At 35.5% G+C, this 19,584-nt stretch overlaps 1 long non-coding RNA gene across 1 annotated transcript in view; it reads left to right on the top strand.

Annotated features, from left to right (window-relative positions):
• The window catches only part of LOC141550234 (uncharacterized), a 197,469-nt gene that overhangs the window by 173,930 nt on the left and 3,955 nt on the right, over positions 1 to 19,584 (top strand). Inside the window, exon 5 of the long non-coding RNA XR_012484551.1 lies at positions 18,767 to 19,022. This is a non-coding gene — a long non-coding RNA (uncharacterized LOC141550234). The remainder of the gene's footprint in view (positions 1 to 18,766; positions 19,023 to 19,584) is intronic.

The following is a 19,584-nucleotide window of genomic DNA, read 5'->3' on the forward strand; positions in this document are numbered from 1 at the left end:
TTAGGAAACTGCAACCTGGGCCAGCTCTGCAAGCAACCCCAGGCAAGGATTTAAGTTATTTCTGGTAAAGTATTCATATCATATCCTGGTGACTCTGAACTCCTTACAGAAGTGAAACATAAATACAAATAGAGACTATTATCCTTTCACAGAAGTTCTTAACCCTTTCTGTATCATTGAATCCATTTTGCAGTCTTGTGAAGCCTGGGAACTCCACCTTAGAATTAACTGCATGATTTTCAATTCCTTTATTTTTATGCACTTGCATTTTTTATTTCCTTTTCATGTTAATTTTACCTTATTTCAAAGTCCTATTCTTCCTGTGCAGCAAAAAACAAACAAACAAAAAAACCCCAAAAAACAAAAAACAGCTATGGATGTGTATATATATATATATATATATATATTGTATTTAACATACTTTTAACATATTTACCATATATTGGTCTACCTGCCATCTGGGGGAGGGGGTGGGGAGGAAGGAGGGGGAAAATTGGAATAAAAGGTTTTGTAATTGTCAATGCTGAAAAATTACCTATGCATATATCTTGTAAATAAAAAGGTATAATAAAAAAGAATTAATTACATGAAATAATACAAGATTACAAAGAAAATCAGTTGTATTGAGATATATTTATGAAAAAAATTCTAAGAAGTTTATAGACCCAGGTTAAAAACTCCTGTTTAGTGTTAGGAAGGAAGGAAGAAAAGGAAGGAAGGAAGGAAGGAAGGAAGGAAGGAAGAAATTTAATATTGAGGGGATATACATCAATTGGAGGATGATTCAACAAACTGTGATGTGTGTTTATGATGGAATATTCCTGTTATATGGGAAATGATGACAAGATGCTTTCAAGAAGAAAAACCACCTGGAAAATCTTCCATGAACTTAAGCAAAGTGAAATGTACTATATACAAAGTAATAGCAATGTTCCAGGATGACTTTGTGTTCTCAGTTGTACAGTCATCCATAACTACTGTGAAGGACTTATGATGGAAAATCTTATCCATGCCCAGAGAAGGAATTGTGTTTAAATACAGATGGAAACATTTTCTCTCTTTTTTTAAAATGTAATTTTTCTTGAGGGCTTATTTTTATTAGGTTGGGAGATCTATGTTTTCTTTCACAACTTGACTTCTAAAGAACTGCTTTGTATAACTTCACAAGTAGTTTCTTAAATGTGGGATAAGGGAGAGAACCCAGAACTCAAAAATGTTAGAAAAAAATGTAAAATAAATATTTTTTTTGTTTTGAATGTAACTAGGGGAAAATATTAAATAAATAAATAAATGAAACATGCAATTATTAATGCTAACTCTCCTTTCACCCTGTCCCTCCTCAAAAGTGTTTTGGTAATGACCACTACCTCTTCCCAAATGCCCTCTCTTTTATCACTCTCCCGCTTTCCATATCCCATTCTCTCCTATTTTCCTGCAGGCTAAGAAAGATTTTTGTACTCCTATTGAGTATGTATGTTATTTCCTCTTTGAGCCAGTTCTTATGAGAGTAAAGTTTACTTTCTCTCACCCTCTCTTCTCCCTTTTCCCCTCCACTGTAAAAGTTTTTTTCTTTCCTCTTTTATGGCAGATAATTTGCACCATTTCATTTTTCCCTTTCCCTTTCTCCTAGTACATTCCTCTAATTTTCATCATTAAAAAAAAATAAGATATTTTCCCTTCATATTCAACTCATACTTGTGCCCTGTGTCTATATATACTCCTAACTCTAATTCTAACTAATAACCATGAGAAAGTTCTAACAAGTTACAAGTATCATCTTTCTATGTAGGAATGTAAACAGATAAACCTTATTAAGCCCCTTATGATATTACTTTCCTGATTATCTCCTTTTCCTTCTTCAGAATCCTATATTTGAAAAATCAGATTTTCCATTCATTGAATGAGCACCTTTTCCTCTGAAGGATTATTTATACTCACTTTTGCTGGATAGATGATTCTTGGATATCAAATTCCAAGCTCTCTCATCCTTTAATGCAGAACATGCTTAATCTTGTGTTATCTGACTATGGCTCCACTATTCTTGAATTGTTTCTTTCTAGACCTTTGAAATATTTTCTCCTTGACCTAGGAGTTCTGGAATTTGGCTATAATGTTCCTGTTACCCTTGAAAGACGATATCTAGGCCCTTTTTTGATCATGACTTTTAGATAGACCAATAATTTTTAAATTATCTCTTCTGGGTTTATTTTCCAGGTCAGTGTTTTTTCCAATCAGATATTTCACGTTTTTACTCTTTTTTCATTTTTTTGTTTTGCTTTATTGTATCTTAATTTCTCATAAACTTATTAGTTTCCATTTCTATTCTATTTTATTCTATTCTATTCTATTCTATTCTATTCTATTCTATTCTATTCTATTCTATTCTATTCTATTTGTCTCCTCATTTTTCCTAGCCTTTTACTCAGTTTTTAACTCTTTGTTCCAGGGTGGAAAGTGCATTGTCCCAAGCTTCAGGGTTTTATACAGCTGTTTTCAGAGATTCTTCTAGGAATCTGACCACAAGCATTCTTTTCTGCCCTGGAACTGTTAGAAGTGCCCCCATCCCCCGTGTAGCTGTAAGATCTAGTGTATTGGCCCGGGGTAAGGATGCTGAATGGGCCTTTGCTGAAGAGGCCTGTGCTGGGATTGTGTGCTGGGTTCCTACCCTGGTACCACAAATCCTTTTCACTGACCTTCTGAGTCCTTCCTGGATGAGAGGTCCAGAAACTTCTAGCATCAACTGCTAATTCTGAGGTTCCATCTCATTCACACTATGATCTGGGTTGGAGCCAGAGCTGGAGCTATACTGTACCAGTAATAGTTTTATGTGCTGGCTCCCACCCTGGTTCCACAGACCTTTTCTTATGACTTTCCAAGTCTACTTTGTGCCTCTGAGTTGAGAGGTCTGTAAGTCACTAGTAATGCCACTGATGCAGGGGTCTGCCTGGGGCCAGATCCAGGTTGGGGTGGGGACTGGGTCCAGAGCTGTGTTGGCTTTGCCCAGGACTGCCTGCTGGATTACCATTCTGATGACACAGACATATTCTGCTGAGCTTCTAAGTTGTCTTCTTATGGAAAATGTTTTACTCAGTCTTTTTGGGTGTTCTAATGCTCTAAAATTTGTTTAGTCATTATTTAAAGGAATTTGAAGTGGTTTGGGGAAAAGGTTGGATGAGTTCCTGTCTTTATTCTGCCATCTTGGCTCTTTATCCTGTTTGTACTGCATTTTACTCAAGGTCAAATTCTGGTGTAACATCTTCCATGACACCTTTCTTGATCCATTCAGGGGAAAGTAAACTCTCCTCTTCAGATTTTTCTTAAGATCTTATGTTTCCTGGAACTTTCCTTCACATTTATCTTATACTTTTTAATGTCACTATTATTTGTGTTCCTCCTCTTTCACCTCTAGTTAGATTGTAAGGTTTTTGAGAATAGGGTTTGTTTAGAATATTAATAGATGTTTATTCAATGTCATTGAACAACTCAACTCAAAAACATGGTTGAGGTAGAGGGCAGTTGTAATCCTTGTTAGGAAAATGACTTCAATTCTTCAGTCATTTTTCTTGAAAGCAAAATTTGGTACTCCTACTAATTGTTACAAGTATTGGAACTCATGGGACATCTGTAGCTTTGGCTGTCTACCCAGAATACCTGTAGACAAAACTTCACTCTCTTTTTTTCTTGCTTCTATCCTTTTCTTGCTCACTATCCTTACTTTCTGAAGTCTTTCTAATTCATATATATACACATGAGATTTAATTTTAGAGTAGCAACTGTTTCTGTGGCCCAACAAGAAATCACAAGGAACTGTCTCTTACAGACTTTTCTACCTGGCTGGAAACGTAATTGCTCTGTAACCTGACAAGGAGAGAGCTTGGCCTTCTGTGAGTTGGTGGCAGCAGCCATAAGTGTTGCCAAGAGACCACACAGGAGCATGACCCTCACACTCTCAGAGCAGCTGCTTCTGAAGCAAGATAGTTGAAAGTCCAGTTCCTTAACTAAGCTCCAAACATATCTGTTCCTCAAAGCAGCAGAACCCTCTTTTATATGTATTAATTGTTATTAATTGGTTTTTTAAAAAGCATAATCTGTCTGGAATGGATTTTTCCGTGTTCTAACCCATTCAGAAGCTAAGTACCATAAAGAGAAAATTTATACCCAGCTAGAAACAACTAAGAGAGAAAAATGCCAGCTAGTAATACATCCTTGGGGATCATGAGCTGGGGTTCATGACTTGGGCTTCTGAAACACAGATAAGCTTAGCAATTGATTTTGATTTAGACACAATTTAGCTCTTCATAAGACCTCCCTCTGATTTCTCCGGCTGTTCATTGTCCATGCATCATTTTTGTCAATTTAATTTCAGGGCCAAGCAGGGATAATTTCCTCCTTCCTTTGTGTTTTAGTCAGGGTAATACAGAGTCTCCACAGGGAGACCCAACAGAGAGTCTGTCTGCTGTGGGAGGGAGAATCTCAAATACTCATGATGGACATTTCCTTTCAGGCCAAAATAAAAACTAGATTTTAATTCTCAAGAGTCTCCTAAAACATTGGAATGAATTTTTGCCCCCTTTTCTCCTCAGGGTATTGAATTTCAGCTTGCCTTTTTGCTGTTTGAATCTGAATAAAAATGAAATTCTCCAGATATGATGGAAAAGCCTCTTCAAATCTGTTTAATAGGATGCCTGAAAACAGGGAAGGCCCCTGGGGATATCCTTTTCTATGACATTAACCCACTTTTCCTGGCCTCCAAATAACTGAATGATTCAGTTAAAAGGTGAGGAATTTTAGGTCTTGTGCAATAACTTAAATTATGGACCTATGGTGAGGGCAATAGTTGAAGTCTAAATATCCCTAAATAAGATTGCTAGGGGGAGGAATGCAGAGGGGTATGTGTGTGTGTGTGTGTGTGTGTGTGTGTGTGTGTGTGTGTGTGTGTGCATCATACATTTAAAACTGGAAAGGATTTTTGAGACCACTGAATCCAACCCTTTTATATTTTATACATGAGGAAACTGAGATACAGAATGATTAAATGACTTGCCTAGGGCTAAATTGCTAACATCTGGTGTGGGATTTGAATTCAGTCTTTCTGACTTCATGTGAGAATGTCTAATTCCAAGTTATCTTATCTACTCTATCATGTTGCTCCTTCTTCAACACTTCTTCCATGTCTCTCTAGCTCATTCTCTCTGTCTCTGTATGTGCTTGGCCTATAGTACTAGTGCTTACATGCTTCTTGATTGATCGATTACCTCCTAGCACCAAGACTGGCTCTCCCTTCACCATGACACCCTGCTTCTGATATAGACACTGAAGAAGTAGACCCCTCCAGCACTCTGTCATCTCATTCAAATTCTGGCTGTTTTATCTCATGGCTTCTCTTCCCTAAATCTGAAAGCTCAGGTTGTGCTCAACCTCATCTCCCCCTTACATTGATTATTACATTACACTACTTAGCTTGTCATTATCTATGAAAGGGGAATAATAGTAAAAACCATCTACTTGCCTCTCTGTGGATGTGAAGAGAATGTAAGTAAGATCATCTTAATTAAGTTATGCATTGTAAAGCCAGACACCAGAGAAGTGGCCATCAGAGGCATCAAAGGAAGTTGCCTGAGAAGCAGCATATCACAGATGTTTTGGGATTGATATCAGAGGATCTCAGTTCAGACCCCTGTTCCAGTTCAATCCCTTAATCTTATAGATGAGGAAAATGGGGTCCACAAAGGTTATGCAACTTAATTAAGGATAGAAGATTTCTTTGTCTATTACAATATTGACTGATTCTATGATTTTTCTGGCATAGAGAAACTCCCTCTCTTTTAAAAATTTTTTTGAGGTAATTGGAATTAAATGACTTGCCCAGGGTTGCACAGCTAGTACATATTTTTGAGGTCAGATTTGAACTTAGGTCCTCCTAAATCCAAAGACTGGTGCACTATTTACTGTATGACCTAGCTCCCTGAAATTCCCTCTTACTAGATCAGAATATCCTCTTCATTGTAACCCAAAGGCTTACTGAATTGCTTACAATATTGGGAAGTTAAATGATTTGCCTTCATCACAAGGTCAGTGTTTGTAAAAGGCAGAGCATAAACCTGGTCTTTCTGTCTCTAAGGCCAGCTCTCTTATCTATTACATCAGGTTGTCTCTCATTTAGTAGAGAAAAAAATATCTATTTTCTTATTCTGAATCCCAACCCATTTTAGAGCATGCATTTTCCACTATATTCTTGAATTCATGCTTACATCTCAGTGTCAGCTTAATCTGCTTATTAGTTCACATTTAGGACTGTAGGTTTAAGCATTTACATGTAATCTTTTCTACTTTATTGTGTCTTTTGGTGAAATGCTTTGTAATCAGTTACACATTCCATTGTCTCAGTTGTGTGTTTGGTCCCATAAGATAATTTCCCTTGGTCTTTAATTTGCTGCACCAAGGCTTTATAATTATGGAGGTGACTCGGGATTCCTGAAGTCTATGCTTTGGTAATGCCTAATCTCACAGGATATTAGGCATAAACTGGAAAAATTCTGTGGTCCAGCCTTAGATGATGTATTGGTCATTTAGGGACCAGCTAGCTCAGTTCAGAGAACCTTCTCACCAGACTGCCCACAGGGTAACATTTTTAAGCCTCCACTGTTCTCAAAGACAATAGACTCATTATGTTACTCAATCTGGATTCATTGCCTGGGTTTGAATTTGTTACCTATTTAATTTCTTTGGACTTCAGGAGTTTGGGCTAATTTACCTTTAAAGTCCTTTCTATTGTTGTTGTTGTTGACACAGCTGGTAAATATTTAAGTCTGAATTTGAACTCAGGTCCTCTTTATTCCAGGAGTTGATGTTCTATCCACTGTGCTACCTAGCTGCCCCTAAATTCTTTTCTGGATGTAATATTTAAGGACAGGTTTGCTTTCATTTTTTTGACTTTGATTCCTCAGCTCTAGTACTGACTTTATCCCATGCAAGACGAATTTTGATCTGTGTTTATTTCAGATAAATACACACCAATAAAATCACTATTGTATTTAAAAATAATATTAATGCATGACTTTCTGTGTGACTTCAGTTAAGTTATTTCAGTTTCCTTATCTGTAAAGTGAGGCCATAAGACTGGATTATCTCTAATGTTTCTTGCAGCTCTAATAATCTATGAATTTATGGACTTTGATAACATTTAGTAGCAATTATCTTCTTATGATTTCACATAAGAAAACCTTTAAGTCTTGCTAGAGAGAAGTCTTTATTGAGTTCATAAATAAGATTTGGTGTAAAATCTATACTTACTGTGATCATTGAAATTTTATTACTTCCATTAACTATATATTGTGGATTGACAATATGATATCAATATATTTTGATATTATGAAAAAAGGTTTTCTTGTATATAACACAATCAAGTATTTGTTCCATTTTGTTGTTATTCAGCCTTGTTAGTCATGTCTGATACTTTGTGACCCCATTTGAGGTTTTCTTTATTTTGTATTAATTTTTTTATTATAGCTTTTTATTTTTTATTTTTATTTAATTAATTAATTTATTTTTAATATAGCTTATTATATTTTAAACATATGTATGGGTAATTTTTTAACATTGACCTTTGCAAAACCTTCTGTTCCAACTTTTCCCCTCCTTCCCCCCACCCCTTCCCCTAGAGGGTAGGTAATCTAATAAATGTTAAATATGTTAAAGTATATGTTAAATTCAATCTATATATACATATTTATACAGTTATCTTGCCATACAAGAAAAATCAGATTTAGAAAGAATGTGAAAATAACCTGAGAAGGAAAACAAAAATATAAGCAGACAATAACAGAAAGAGTGAAAATGCTGTGTTGTGGTCCACACTCATTTCCCATGGTTCTCTCTCTGAGTGTAGTTGGCTCTCTTCATCACTGAACAAATGAAACTGATTTGGATCATCTCATTGTTGAAGAGGGCCACATCCATTAGAATTGATCAAAATATAGTATTATTGTTGAAGTATATAATGATCTCCTGGTCCTGCTCATTTCACTCAGCATCAGTTCATGTAAGTCTCTCCAGGTGTTTCTGAAATCATCCTGTTGATCATTTCTTACAGAACAATAATATTCCATAACATTCATATACTACAATTTATTTAGCCACTTTCCAATTGATGGGCATCCATTCAATTTCCAGTTTCTAGTCACTACAAAGAGGGCTGCCATAAACATTTTTCTTCATGTGTGTCCCTTTCCCTTCTTTAAGATCTCTTTGGGATATAAGCCCAGTAGTAACACTGCTGGATCAAAGAGTATGCACAATTTGATAACTTTTTGTGTATAGTTCCAGATTGCTCTCCAGAATAGTTGGAATTGTTCACAATTCCACCAACAATGTATCAGTGTCCCAGTTTCCCCACATCCCCTCCAACATTTGTCATTGTCTTTTCCTGTCATCTTAGCCAATCCAAGATGTGTGTAGTGGTAACTCATAGTTGTCTTAATTTGCATTTCTCTGATCATATGACTAGAAATAGTTTCAATTTCTTCATCTGAGAATTGTCTGTTCATATCCTTTGACCATTTATCAGTTGGATAATGGTTTGATTTCTTATAAATTAGAGTCAGTTTTCTATATATTTTGGAAATGAGACCTTTATCAGAACTTTTGATTGTAAAAATGGTTTCTCAGTTTATTGCTTCCCTTCTAATCTTGTCTGCATTAGTTTTGTTTGTACAAAAGCTTTTCAATTTGATATAATCAAAATTTTCTATTTTGTGATCAATAATGATCTCTGGTTCTTCTTTGGTCACAAATTCCTTCCTCCTCCACAAGTCTGAGAGATAAACTATCCTATGTTCTTCTAATTTGTTTATAATCTCATTCTTTATGCCTAGATCATGAACCCATTTTGACCTAATCTTGGTGTACGGTGTTAAATGTGGGTCCATGCCTAGTTTCTGCCATACTAATTTCCAATTTTCCCAGCAGTTTTTGTCAAACAGTGAATTCTTAGCCCAAAAGTTGGGGTCTTTGGGTTTGTCAAACACTAGATTGCTATAGTCATTGACTATTTTGTCCTGTGAACTTAACCTATTCCACTGATCAACTAATCTATTTCTTAGCCAATACCAAATGGTTTTGGCGACTGCTGGCATTTGAGGTTTTCTTGGAAAAGATGATGTTTTGCCATTTTTTAAATTTAGCTCATTTTACAGATAAAGAAATTGAGACAAACAGGGTTAAGTGACTTCCCAGGGGTTACATAGCTATTATATGTCTGAGGCAGTTCCTAATTTTTTCCTTGTTCATCACACCCTTTCCTCTTGATAGAATGGAAAAGGGTGTTAGTTCTCCTCCCTTCCAAGGCTCACTTCAGGGACTTTGCTATTTGGCTTTAACTCCTTACAATATGCTTTGTCTTTCTGCTTCCAAGCAAAAAAGTATCTTTGCCTGCACCAGGCCAGCTGCCAGTGGCTGCCTGCTATCTCCCAAAAGCTTTACACATGAATTAATGGAAGTTTTTTTTTTTCTTGTTCATTTTGAGACTTGGCATACATAGGTTAATACATTCCACAAGAAGTCATCCAGATTCCTCCACCCTGACAGTGGGCAGGGACCGCACTCATTTCAGAGAACCCCCAGTCCCATCTGCTAAGACTACTCACCCCCCTCTCCTGTTCACAAATGATACTCTCCAGTTGCTGCAGTTGTGGTTCTGGCTCTATAGTACCTACAGGCAGGAATAGAAATGATAGAACTCGTCCACTTGAGGTTCTGATATGATACTCTTTTTCCTGCATTGGACAGCTAGCTAAACTATGGGGCTAATTTGCATGCTATGAACAGAAATCAGAGAAAGAGAACAAATCAGGAAAAGAAGAAAGAAGGAAAATAATCCCAAGAATTATTAAAAAAATTTTAAATCCATCATATTTGTGCTGGTAATAGAAGCTCTGGATAGCAATCATGGACAATACTTGCATGGTCTGACTGTGATGGGAGTCCTTAGTAAGCAGAGAAATAAAGTTGACAAGTAAATTTGAAATCCAAGCTGAGCGAATATATTTGCCTGATTATTTCATCTATATTGCTTTATTGAATTGTATATCTGTCATATCTCCCACATCCCGCTTGATGTACATTTTATGTTGAAGTTAATTTTTAAATGCTGCACTGATATACACATATTAAATCCATGAACTATAATACCTTAGTTTGAGGATTGAGGTGAAGAAGCATTTTAAGGTGGTAAGTCAGTATGATATATTGTTTTTTCATGTTTGTTTTTATCTTGTTAGAAGGGTAAATCTGCAGAAAGGGCCCAGAATCCCCTGATTTATGTGTATCCATTGTGTTTGTTATTCTCTGAGCCTACCCTTTGGAATGGACCCAGAGTTGTCTGCAAGGAATCACTGGATGCTGTTCTTGTTTCATAATAGAGGCCTTTTCCTTCATGCTATCACCTTCTCATTTCACATTTCCTGATTTTGACTGCTTGAGCACTCTCCTCCCCCAAAAATTGAATTATGTTTTTTTGAGCCCAGGTGTAGGAATTCCTGCTGAAGAAGGAATAGGGTTCATGTAATCCCTTGTAATAGTAGAATACTGAAACTATTTCCTTACTAGTTGCTTGAGAGAGAGGAGTAGGAAGGAAATTGCTAAAGTTTTTCAGTGAAGGTATTCATAACATGAGAATAAAGACTGAATCTTACTTAGGTTCATCGATCTGGAACTGGAAGAAAGAGAACATTTAGACTAATTCTCTCATTTTACAGTTGAGGAAACTGAGGTCCAGAAAGTTTAAATGGTTTGCTGCTTAAGATCACAAAGGTAGTGTCAGAGGGAGAATTTGAGCCCAACCCTTTTGATTCCAAAACCAGTGCTCTTTCTATTGTGTCAGATTGCCTCTAGCTTTCAGAAAATAATTTAGAAAGCCACAGCACTGAAGATCCAAGGAACATAGATTTAGAATGGAAAAGGGATCCCTTTCTACCTTTGAGCACAAATTCAAGACCACTTACTCAAGAGAGGATTTTCTGGATTACAAAATGGCAGCAGTGGCTTATCAAGAATTTCCAGAGAGAAAATGATAGAGAGCCGTGTACATTAGCAGCTTTAAGGAGAGTAGCTTAGGCAATATAATTTTAAAGTCAGACCTTCCAGTCACAGAAGAAGAATTTCTTGGGCAGTGCTAGCCTCAGGGTTTGCCTTATGAGAAAGCCTAGATTCAAAAGTTGGGTATCTGGCTTTTTCTTAATATAAAGGAAATTTCCTGAGCATACCTATTGGAAAGTATACCTATTGGAAAGGGAAGTTGTAATGCTGTTGTTATTTGTCCTTTGTTCTCAAAGAGATCCCTGACCTTAGGGAAGTGATGCCATAACAATCAAGTGAAATGGAATTTAAGTGACAGAGGGCTACCAGTCTCACTTTCTCCTCCAGAGTCATTTGAATCCAGTGGCCAGATATAAATCAGGATCCCTAGAAATGGACCTTTTTAAGCTTTAACAGATTCCAATTTGACTTAGGCAATGTCCAATTAGTGATTAAGGCTATGAAGATTTCAGACTTAGCTCCTGTTGTCAGAAGGAGCATTAGCAGGGCATTTAAAGTGATGTCATGATGAGAGCAAAGGAGTTTAACATTGTCATAGTCTATTATTGTGTTATGAAGACTCTGTAGTTCAAATGTAGTTCAAAACATTCAAATGTAATGTTGTTTGCCATCCCATTACTTTCTGAAAGAAATCCAAAACACAAGGTAGGGCCATTAGTTGAGAGAGGAGATTAAATGGCTTCATGAATCCCTGTGGAAAGGACTCACGAGAATATTAGGATCTTGTTGTCTAGCATCCCCAAATATATTTCCTTTCTGGAGAAGTCCAAGCTTTTAGTCTCCAAGTATTAAACATGGATTCACTGAAATGTTGAATTATTGACTGTTTGGAAGTGCCAAACCGTGTTTCCTATATTTCCTACAAAGCAGCATGTGTTTTGGGAGGGTAAATACATGAGTATCTGTGTAAAGTGAGACTGGCCTATAAGAAGGTTATATTCCCTAATGGTACCTCAAATTTATTTCCCTTCTGAAAGGAGTTTACACTATTAGTAGTATCTAAACTTTAGGACTTTGGTATAAAATAGCACTATTGTAGTGAATGCTTATAAACCCCTTCATGTTTGTTTGTTTTTGGATTTGTTTATGACTCTTGTGAGCCCTTTACATTTCCTGTATTTTCTTTAGAGTAAAATAAAAACTATTCTATAGTCAATAAACTATTATCTTGAGTGTTTATATAGTATCTATGAAGAATCTTTTTCTAATTCTGTGAAGACCTAGAAATGGGCTACAATTTGAGATTTTCTAGAATAAGTGCTAGCCAAAGATTTATTTTTATATTATATATGTGCACATATACTAAATACAAATATGTGTATTATATATAAACATGCACATGTGTGCATATGTATACATATACATACATAGATAATTATATAGAAGTAGATATGTATCACCATTCAGTATTCTTTAACAAGCATTTATTAAATATCTACTATATTGCAGGCACTATACTATTTTACAAATAATTCCTACTTTTTGCTGCAATGAGGTTATTTCATATAAATTCAAAGATTAGACGCTTTCTTTTTCTTTTTTTTTTTCCTGAGGCTGGGGTTAAGTGACTTGCCCAGGGTCACACAGCTAGTGTTAAGTGTCTGAGACCAGGTTTGAACTTGGGTCCTCCTGAATTCAAGGCTGGTGTATCCACTGTGCCATCTAGCTGCCCCCAGATTAGAAGCTTTCTACCACAGATTACGTAATTAGGATGTTTTACTTCATATTGAACCCAAATACACATCATTGTAAGTAACTTTCTTTCATCCCTACTAGTTTCTCTTATCGTTGTTTGTCTTTTGTTCTCTAAGAGGAGCATGACATCAAGAAGGGGATGACATGACATGCAAGAAAATTGAATTTAAGTGAGGGAAGGCTGTGCAAACTCACCTGCCTCATATCCCCCTTCAGAGCCATCTGAAGGACATCCAATGGCCAGATATAGATCAGGATGATTGGACTTGGGCCTGGATGCAGTGGATCTTGGCCTTTTTAAGCTAAGGTCTTCAATAGATCTGTTTGACTGAAGCCACATCCATTCAGTGATTAAGATTAAAGCTAGGTAGCATTTCAGCCAATGACCTTTTTTACTTAGCAAAAGAAAAAAAAATCCTAATAAATAAATAAATAAATAAATAAATAAATTTGGAAGGGGTTTCTGGACAAAACAGAAATGAGTCCCTCAGGATCCAAACAATAATCTTCCCCTCTTTTTCTCTTTACTCTCTCTATCCCTCTTTCCTTCCTCCCCTTACCCCTTCCCTTTCTTCTTTCCCTCTGTTCACATAGGGTATCATACTTGTACCTACAGATTTTGTTTTCTTTTTTTTCCTTTGGATCACTGAAATGTTATCTTGGAGTTTCCTGGCTAGATTTCTTTATTAAGAATCCTGCCTTAAACTGACACTACTCTCACTCTCTCTGATTGGCCAACAGTAGATCCCAGACCAAGTCTCACTAGTTTCTACTCCTGTGACCAAGCAGTACAAGTATAATTCCTCTTCACATGGCAATCCATATCTTTTCTGAAGTTTATCTCTTACCAAGTAAAATTTACTAGTTCCTTAAGTTTATCTTTTTAGATCGTTGTATCAAATCCCTTCTGCCTTCTGGTTTTCTTCTTTTAGGCATACTCCAGTTTGTAAACATTTAAAAAATGTGGCATTTGGAATTGGACACATTGCAGATGTTACTCAATCTGGGAAAACTAAAGTCTGACTTTCTTTGGATAAAAATGCTTCCTTTAATGACGTCTATGTTCGTATTAGTTTCTGATTGTTGCCCTGTCACTGTTGAGTTGAAACACTATATAGAGCTTATGGTACATTATAATTTTAGCATCTCCCTAATCTATTTGATTTTTTTCAAAAGATAAATGTAGGTGATAAATGTTCAATTTAATCATTAGATTTGGCCAGAGGTTTGCCAATAAATGTTTACTCTCTCCCAAAAATGTATGAATAACATGCTTTAAGATAAATTTGCATTATTATAATTTTTTCACCATAACAAAATAGGATGTCAAGAACCAATTTGTGGCATTTGTCAATTTTTAAATTGCAAATGTGCACTGAAAATATAACAGTATTGACAAAAACTGCTGGGAAAATTGGAAACTAGTATGACAGAAACTAGGCATTGACCCACACCTAACACTGTATACCAAGATAAGGTTGAAATGGGTTCGTGATTTAGACATAAAGAGTGATATTATAAACAAATTAGAAAAACAAAGGATAGTTTACCTCTCAAATCTATGGAGAAGGAAGGAATTTGTGACCAAAGAAGAACTGGAGTTCATTATTGAACACAAAATAGATAATTTTGATTATATTAAGTTTAAAAGCTTTTGTACAAACAAAACTAATACAGACAAGATTAGAAGGTAAGCAATAAACTGGGAAAACATTTCTAAAGTCAAAGGTTCTGATAAAGGCCTCATTTCTAAAATATCGAGATAACTGACTCAAATTTATAAGAATTCAAGCCATTCTCCAATTGATAAATAGTCAAAGGATGTGAATAGACAATTTTCAGATGAAGAAATTAAGACCATTTCTAGTCATATGAAAAGGTGCTCTAAATCACTACTGATCAGAGAAATGCAAATTAAGACTACTCTGAGGTACCACTACACACCTGTCAGATTGGCTAAAATGACAGGAAAAGATAATGACAAATGTTGAAAGGGAGGTGGGAAGACTGGGGCACTAATGCACTGTTAGTAGAATTGTGAATGGATCTAAACATTCTGGAGAGCAATTTAGAACTGTGCTCTAAAAGTTATCAAACTGTGCATATTCTTTGATCCAGCAATGTTTCTACTGGACTTATTTCCCAAAGAGAACTTACAGGAAGGAAAGAGACCTGCATGTGCAAAAAAATGTTTGTGGCAGCCCTATTTGTAGTGGCCAGAAACTGGAAACTGAGTGGATGCCCATCAGTTGGAGAATGACTGAATAAGTTATGGTATATTAATGTTGTGGAATATTATTGTTCTATAAGAAACTATCAGCAAGATAATTTCAGAGACGGCTGGAGAGACATTGACAACAAGAAGATTATACAATGATCAATTCTGATGGACATGGCCCTTTTCAACAGCGAGATGATTCAGGCCAGTTCCAATGATCTTATGATAAAAAGAGGCATCTCTTCACCCAGAGAGAGGACTATAGGAATTGAGTGTCAATCACAACATAGCATTTTCATGCTCTTTGTTATTGTTTGCTTGTATTTTGTTTTCTTTCTCATTTTTTCCTTTTTGATCTGATTTTTCTTGTGCAGCAAGATAATTGTATAATTATGTATGCTTATATTGGATTTAACATATATGTTTACCATGTTTAACATATATTGGATTACTTGCCATCTAGGAGAGGGGGTGGAGGGAAATGGGAGAAAATTGGAACACAAGGTTTTTCATGGGTCAATGTTGAAAAATTATCCATGCATATATTTTGAAAATAAAAAGTTTTATAAAAAAAACAGAAAAAAAGGAAAATATAATAGGGCTTCACACTCCTGAACTTGGGTCATCATTTTAGACTATATACAACTTTATGGATCCTGTTTTTGTCAAGCTATTCCTCTCAGCTTCGCATTTATTCCCTTAGCATCTCTCTATTGCCTTGCATCATTAACTTACTACAACATATGTAAAATTAACTAGAGAATACTTTAAATATATAAGATGTTGTTACCTCCTCAGCTAGATTACAAACTCCTCAAAGGAAGAAATTATTTCTTATACTCATATAACATCTGGCATCATGCATGTTCAAATCACATGGGTGTTCAATGACTATGCATTAACTAATTAATAAAACTTGGGATATTTGAAACCACTGGGACAAAATCCAATGAGAAAAAATTTAATAGATGTGTCAGGTTATACAAGTTAAAAAAATCAAATTCTCAAGTCCAAAATAGGGGAAGTAAATTTGAATAGCAATTTGTCTGAAAATGAACTGGGGGTTTTAGTAAATTATGAACATAATGTGAATAAGCAATATCATATATAATAGCTAAAATGCAAATGTGATCACAAATGCTTTAAAAGAATCCCACTTCTAAACAGTCCCACTGTTATACTGTCAGCGTACAAATGGAGTTTTTACTTAATCTTAGATGACACAATTTTAGAAAGACATTGATAAATTTCAGAGTATCCATATACTGGTACATAGCAGGGTTAGGTATTTGAAGGGCTGTTGCATGGAAAGGGGATGAAGTTATCCTTGTTAGTCCAAAAGGACAAAAATAATGGAAGCTAGAAAGTGGTAAATTTAGGTTCAATATGAGAAAAAACTTCCAAACAATTAAATCTACCCTAAAGTGGATTGCATTGTCCCAGTTGAATACTTAGAGCAGTGGTAGTGGTAGAGGCCTGGAATCAGGTGGATCTCTGAGTTAAAATCCATTCTCATTAGCTGTGTGACCTGGATAAGTCACTTAACCCCAATTGCCTCCAAAAAACCCCCAATATATTGAGTTCTCTCTCATTGGGGCTCTTTTTCAGGTAGGTTGGGGGAGTGAGGTGCATTCTTGTTCAGGTATGGGCTAAACTAGATGCTCTCTGGAGTCCATTCTATGGAATGCTATATGATTGATTATGGAATTACATTCTGCTGCCAAAGGGAAAGTGTTTCTGTTTTCATTTCTGTCAGCACAGAAGACAAGATATATGAGAAATAGATTACTGGTGTGCATGAGATTGTGAACTGAAGTTAACTTGACTAAATCACTCATCTATATGTCATTGTAATACACAGGCAATTGATATCTGTAGAAGTCTATATGTATTACATGTATGAATGCCTATAAGTCTGTTTGTCTCTCTATCTATCTATATATGAATACAGTTCTCAGTTTAGTTTAGATAAGACTCAATCACCAGAAATTATATATCTATGTAGTTACATCACAAGGCTTTAATACTTATGCCAAAATGGTAGTTGATGCACAAAACACTTTGAACCTCTTCTTTGGAAATTCTATCAGAGACCATTCTTCTTCTTTTTTGAATATTCTTTTGATTAGTGTCACTGGTGATAAATCCTAAATTTTGGAGAACAAGTCTGATTTTTGGAAAAAGCCAAAAGTCATTCATAGTGGTTTGGAATATTGCAATCCTTAAAGAGCAGCCAGATGATGTAGTGGATAGAGTGATAGGCCCAGAGTCAGGAAGGCTTATCTTCCTGAGTTCAAATCTTGCTTCAGGCATTTCCTGGCTATGTAACCCTGAGCAAGTCATACAAATCTGTGCTTTAGTTTCCTCTTCTGTAAAATGAGTTAGAGAAGGAAATGGCAAGCCATTTCCATATCTTTGTTAAGAAAACTCCAAATGGGGCACAACTGAACCAAAGAACAAAAATGTTTAATGCTGCATCGAATTTAAACATTAAAAAATTCTTAGCTTACCAACCACACAAAAATAGGCAGTAACCCTAGATTTGACGCTGGGGTCAAGAGAAGGATTCTTGTTTACCATCCCCTGAGTAAGGGAATGACAATAGATAATAACATGTTTTATTCAAACTCAAAGTAATACTCTCCCATAACTTATTATTACAAATATGTCACTATAAACACCCCTTAAAGAGTATAAATAATAAGTGATAGTAGGATTTCCTTGAACAGCTCTTGCTTAGAATGTACTTCCAAATAGGAGGTCCAACATATTTTGAGTAATGACAGCATTACTAGAATAGATTTCAACATACATTGATGTATCACTTCAACGTGACTCCTCAGCTTGAGTAGAGATAAATACTCCTTTGAATTAATGAAATCTAGCATGTTTGTTTAAAATAAAACAACTGATACTTGTGAGCTTGAAACTCAATAGTTTTCTAATGTTTTGACCACATTTTAAATATATCCAGCTATGATGTTATCAATTAGAAACAGTGAGAACTTAAGGATGGATTTGTAGAGTTCCTCAGGTGTTTCTCATAATAGTAAAATTGCTCATGCCTAAACTCTGACTTGGTCATATATGTCTATAATTTAGTTTTTGCAGTTTCTATGCCTATGAGATAATCAAAGTCCTAAGCAGATTATTTTTTCTCCACTTCATATTCTTCACTGTGAAAGGCCCTGAATTCTCTTAGAATAATTGCCTACTGGTCTGTTCTAGCTTCAAGATTCTTGCATTTCGACATCGGATGAAGTGACACATTCATATGCTAAATATAATTTTGCAAAGTCCTTTGGCATGACAGATGTTTCATAAATATAAGACATTTGGAATAAATAACAATAGTCAAATGCAGCTTTCTTGTTTCCCTTCCAATTGAAAAAATGTTGAGTGAGAATAACAGTTCAGGGAGATTAGTATTAATCTAATTAATTAAAATACACACACACACACTTCAGATTCATTTATTGAAATGAAAAATTGAACTAGAGGTCCTCTAAACAGGACCAGTTCTCCTACCTGTACAAGATTAAATGCTTCACTGAACAATTGAGAATTCATTTAGGTGTGTTATGGAATAATCTATACAACTTTCTGACTTTTAGGAGGTGGTAATTCTAACAGACTTTTTGTTAGGTAAAATGTTGGTTTTAATCTGGATGTGTGATTTCATTGTATAAGGAATGACCAGGAAAGAAATTCTTTCTACTATTGCAAGTTGACAACTTCTATGCAATTTATGATTTTTAGGAGTGACCTGGAGACACTGAAGACAGCTAAGTGACACAATGGATAGAGTGCCAGATCTGAAGTGTTATCCTGGGCAAGTCACTTCACCCTCTTTGTCTCAGTTTCCTCATCTGTAAAATAAGCTGAAGAAGAAAGAACAAACCACTGCAATGTTTTTGTCAAGAATATCCTAAATGGGGTCACCAAAAGTCAGATATGACTGAAATGACTGAACATTAACAACGGGGACACTGAAAGATAAAATTATTTGCTTAAGGTAGGTAAGCAATTTGGAATAGAATCTGGAGTTGAACCCAGATGCTGGCTTTCCATCTAGTAAAGTCCCATCTAAATTATTGAAAAATTTCTGAGTACAACATAAACCAGATTAAGATGCAATTGGGAAATGTGTAAGAAAATAAATATAAATACTATATAGCAGCAATATATGCCAATAATTAAAATTTCGGTATGAACTATACTTCAGAAATAGGCAAATTATACAAATCAGGCCTTGATTCATTGTTTGTTGTTCTTCCTTCTCAATTCCATATATTGTTTTCCCTGATTTCCTTTAAGTCCCAGATAAAACCCCATCTTTTTATAGGAATTCTTTCCAACCTTTGCCACAGTAACTGGCAAATAGTAGACATTCAATAAATGGTAATTGACTGATTGATTATTCTTTGTCTAGTCTTAAGAAAGTTATAGGGAAATGTTAGCAATTACATATTAAACTTATAATGGGCCATGGGTACAGTTTTCCCTTAGAGAGTTGGTTAGTAAATATTTACTAATGCAGCCCTGGTGAGGAGGTGGGTCCCTTTCAAAATTTCTAA

The sequence above is a fragment of the Sminthopsis crassicaudata genome, chromosome 1 (genome assembly GCF_048593235.1).
Source record: "Sminthopsis crassicaudata isolate SCR6 chromosome 1, ASM4859323v1, whole genome shotgun sequence".
In the NCBI taxonomy this organism is placed as follows: Eukaryota; Metazoa; Chordata; class Mammalia; order Dasyuromorphia; family Dasyuridae; genus Sminthopsis; species Sminthopsis crassicaudata.